General features: G+C 49.6%; 1 non-coding gene across 1 annotated transcript; it reads right to left on the reverse strand.

Moving 5' to 3' along the window:
- Positions 1–439: 439 nt before the first annotated feature.
- Positions 440–511, reverse strand: TRNAC-GCA. The gene has a single exon. It is a non-coding gene; the product is annotated as a tRNA-Cys (tRNA).
- Between the last annotated feature and the right edge of the window lie 4,510 nt (positions 512–5,021).

A 5,021-nucleotide genomic window follows, 5' to 3' on the forward strand; every position in this document is an offset into this window, starting at 1 on the left:
CAGACGGTAGCAGAGAAGCACGGGAGCGTCTCTCAGAGCCCCCAGGTGCTCGCGTGAGCAGCGCGTACACGCACACTGGCACGACACGGAGCCTCAGAGGGAGTCGGCATGGCTGAGCCCTGGGACTCAGACTGGTAGCCACAGACCTAGGAGATACTCAATTTCTGTTCTTTAAAGTCGTCCACTTGATGGTATTTTGTTAAGCAACCCTGAGAAACTAAGGTGTGGATGAGGACACCTTGGAGGCAAGAGGCACACTCAGGAGAGGCATTTACTGTGCACTCTACTTGATGCGTTCAGCCTGGAGAGGGAAGCTCTCTGGGCATGTTCCTTAACACCTCCACCACAGGGAGGGGGGCGGTGGACACTGCTAACCCTTCACTGAGGGCCCAGGTAGGGAGTACATAGTAGAGTTAGCTATCAAAATGGCACATGAAAAAGGGAGTGCCTGGATTTGAACCAGGGACCTCTTGATCTGCAGTCAAATGCTCTACCCCTGAGCTACACTCCCTGGCATGTCAATATAACTTCATTACTGCCCTTTGTGAGTTAGCAATCAGCTCTGTAATCATAATGGATGCTTCCTCTTAGGACTCGCTGACTTGCAACCAGACAAAATCCCTCATCCCTAAGGCCTCCAGACTTCATCCCCTCTGGGCCATTAGTGAGGAGGAAATGAGAGAAGCCCCCAGAAGAACCCCAGCATTAGCCACTGACGTTTTGGTCCAGGGCAAAGGTTAGCCAGATCCCCCAAGCAGCCCCACAGTCCTTACTTGGGCTCCCAGACAAGTGCCTTCCTTTCCTCACTGAAGACAAAAAAGTACTGAGTATCACTTACCTGCAGCTCCCCAAACAAAGGAGCACAAAGTATGTGCCCTTAAAACTCAAAAATGTACCTTCTCAGTCCCGGAGGCTGGCAGTCCTGCCTCAGAGTGCCTGTCACCTGGATCCCCTGAGAGCGCTGAAAGAGACTTGCCCATGTCTTGTCCCCAGTGTCCGGCTAGCGCCTGGTGTCCTTGGAGTGTTTTGGACCTTGAGGTCCAAGGGCACATGGCCTCCCTCCTCTGTCTATCGCTCTGTGTCTGCTTTTCACGGTAGAAGGACAGCAGTCAGATGGAATTAGGACCCAGATGACCTGGTATGACATCATGCTAATTTAACTGATGACGTCTTCAAAGATCCTATTTCCAAACAAGGTCCTTAGTTACCGAATGCTGTCATGAAAATCTGACTCAAATCCTAGGGAGCTGAGGCCTACCACTTGAGAACCAGCAAGTTGTTGCTCCGCCTTTCTGCAATGTACACATGCGGCCCCACCACTGAAATCCGGTTCCTTTTCTCCTCCACGTCTGCTTCCTCATCACTGGGCCGTGAACCCTCGCGAGCCTCTTGGTTTTCTGACCTCTTGTCTGCTTGAGCATGAGTTACAGAGCTGCGTAGCTCTGCCAGTAACTGCACAGATGCACCACACTGCACCAGGAAGTACACAGAGACACCACACTGCACCAGTAAGTACACAGAGACACCACACTGCACCAGTAAGTACACAGAGACACCACACTGCACCAGTAAGTACACAGAGACACCACACTGCACCAGTAAGCACACAGAGACACCACACTGCACCACAAGTACACAGAGACACCGCACTGCACCAGTAAGTACACAGAGACACCACACTGCACCAGTAAGTATACAGAGACACCACACTGTGCCAGTAAGTACAAGAGACACCACACTGCACCAGTAAGTATACAGACACCACACTGCACCAGGAAGTACACAGAGACACCACACTGCACCAGCAAGTACACAGAGACACCACACTGCACCAGTAAGTACAGAGACACCACACTGCACCAGGAAGTGCACAGAGACACCACACTGCACCAGGAAGTACACAGACACCACACTGCACCACAAGTACACAGAGACACTGCACTGCACCAGGAAGTACAGAGACACCGCACTGCACCAGGAAGCTCAGCCTGCAGGAGCTTAGCTCTCTTACTCCACAGGTCTCCTGAGCTAGCTCTACTGACACATGCTCGAGGCACCGCACTTTGCTAGACATTCCCCTGCCCTAAGGAACTTGGCCCAGTCACTCGGCTCAGTGCCCATGCTCCCTCGTGCAACTCTCCTCCTTCTGCCCACATTGTTCCCTGCTGCTGTGTCTCATTGCCTCTGCCGTATTCACTGCTACAAATCTCCATTTCTTTTGGGCCCTCACCAGAATTGTTTTCCATGCCCATAATTCCACCAACAGTCTCTTCAAGGCCATCCAGGCTTGTACTATTAGCTGCCTTTAAACTCCTCCAGCATCTACCCACCACCTAATTCTAAAACCGATTCCACATTTTCAGAAAGTGTGAGAAGAGCACTCCAGTCCCCACAACAAATTCTGTATTCGTGTCGAACCGCTCCCTCCTCACAGCGGCCCTAACAAGAACAGCCGGGCCGGGTCCCCCACCACCTCACGGTTGCAGCCAGTGTGGCTCCATCTTGTCGGAGGTCTTCCTCGTGCTCAGCCCCTCCCCTTTACCAAGCATGATGTCCTTCTGTAGGGACTGGTTGCTCCTGACGACATGTTCACGTATGTTGTCTAACCAAAACAAAACGCCACACGTGGATGGCTTTAAGAAACAGAGATTTCTGTCTCTCACAGTTAGGAGGCTAGAGCACTTACCCATGGAGCTCTTCTCTCACTGTTGCCTCTGGAACAAGTCCTTGTGGTCCTTACGGTGCTGACGTTCCTGAAGATCTCCAAGCGTCTTGGTATCAGTCCTCCGCTAGGTCTGGGAGGTTCTCAGCACAGGGACTCTGGGTTCAAAGGACAGGCTCCATCCCATACCTTCTTTCAGGGCGAGGCTTGTCCTTTAACCCAGAGTTTTACTGGCTTGATCGTTCTGTTTGAAATCTCAGAGGAGTTTGACTGAAGCTAAAATCTAATCCTATAGATTGTATTCTTCATCAACATCAAGGCTGCTGATCCTGCCTCACTGATCTCAGAGAGTGAGGGTTTACAACAGATGAGATCACTACATTAGATCACAAAATGGAGGAGAATTATATAATACTGAGAATCCTGGCCTGACCAAGTTTGGGGGAACACAGTTCCATTCTTAACACTTGACCCTTTGACCTTAATTAAACATCCTTGCCATGTGTCTGAGAGCGCTTCAAAAGTAGGTGGGAAATTGGAATTAAAAGACAATGAAAAATACGCACAAAGGTTTTGAAACCCCATAGTGAAACACATTCACTCCACCCTGTCATCACCTCAGAAGTCTTAAATCAATTCCAAGTCCAGAATCTCCTGAGGCAAATTCCTCTGTATCTGTGATTAATGTAGACACCACTGACCGGTGTCCACGTACAGTGATGGACTCGGGAAAAGGTGGCCATCTTTGCTGAAAATGGGAGGGGAGAGCAACCACCGAGCAAATCTAAAACCCCGAAAATCCTTTCCCTGAGACGATCTTGAGAAGCCACCACTTTTTAAAAATCATTTTATTGGGGGCTCATACAATTCTTATCACAAGCCATACATACATCCATTGTATGTCAAGCACATTTGTACATTTGTTGCCATCATCATTCTCAAAACATTTGCTTTCTACTTGAGCCCTTGGTATCATTTCCCCCCTCCCTCCTTGCCCCCCTCCCTCATGAACCCTTGATAATTTATAAATTATTATTATTATTTTGTCATATCTTACACTGTCCAACGTCTCCCTTCACCCACTTTTCTGTTGTCCATCACCCAGGGAGGAGGTTATATGTTGATCCTTGTAATTGATTCCCCCTTTCCATCCCACTCTCCCTCCACCCTCCAGGTATCACCACTCTCAGCACTGGTCCTGAAGGGATCATCCGCCCTGGATTCCCTGTTTCCAGTTCCTATCTGTACCAGTGTACATCCTCTGGTCTAGCCAGACTTGTAAGGTAGAATTGGAATCATGATAGTGGGGGGCGGGGAGGCAGGAAGCATGTAGGAACTACAGGAAAGTTGTATGTTTCATCGTTGATACATCACACTCTGACTGGCTCGTCTCCTCCCTGAGACCCTTCCGTAAGGGGATGTCCAGTGGCCTACAAATGGGCTTTGGGTCTCCACTCCGCACTCCCGGCCTCATTCACAATATGATTTTTTGTTCTGATGATGCCTGATACCTGATCACTTCAACACCTCGTGATCACACAGGCTGGTGTGAACTTTGTTGCTTCTGAGCTAGATGCCGCTTGTTTACCTTCAAGCCTTTAAGACCCCAGACACTGTATCTTTTGATAGCCGTCACCACATTTGACAAGGCACATTCTTCACCACATTTGACAAGGCACCACTTGTCAGTCAGTTGGTCCCTCTGTGGTGGCTTGTATGCCGGAAGCGATGTCACTGGTACTTTAAGTCCCAGCAAGGTCACCCAAGGTGAACAGGGTTCGGTGGAGCTTCCAGATTTAGAACAGACGATGAAGAAGGAATAGGCTGTGCACTTCTGAGCGAGATAATCACCAAAAACCTTATGACTAGCTGTGGAATAGTGTCAGTTCTGTTGCCCAAAGATGGAATAGGCTGTCTATTTGTGAAGAACGAGCCACTGGAAACCTTACTGACACGGTGGCTGCAACAAAAAGCGCAAACATAGCAAAGATGGTCAGGAGGGCACGGGACCAGGCACGTCTCCTTCTGCTGGGTGGAAGGTTCTTCTACGATGGGTGGGACTCAATAGAACCCCCAAAACAGCAAGCAACATCTTGGCAAGGGCCTCTCTCCAGAGCCTGGGTGTTGCCCATGCTCTCTGCACTCTAGGTAGAGGGCCCTCAGCCCTGGGCTTCAGTTCCATCTTTAAGGCCCATGAGGACTGTGAAAATTGTGTGATAATAGGGAGTTCTAAAAGCCCAATAGGGAGGGGACTTCATGTCATTCAAGTGATGTCTTACAAAAGGGAACAGATACAGATGAAGACAGAGGAGGAAAAGTTGTGTCACAACAGGAGCAGGCACCAGGCACTGTCAGAAGA

This window comes from Echinops telfairi, unplaced genomic scaffold (genome assembly GCF_000313985.2).
Source record: "Echinops telfairi isolate 266 unplaced genomic scaffold, ASM31398v2 ScPeMD7_23;HRSCAF=83, whole genome shotgun sequence".
Taxonomy (NCBI): Eukaryota; Metazoa; Chordata; class Mammalia; order Afrosoricida; family Tenrecidae; genus Echinops; species Echinops telfairi.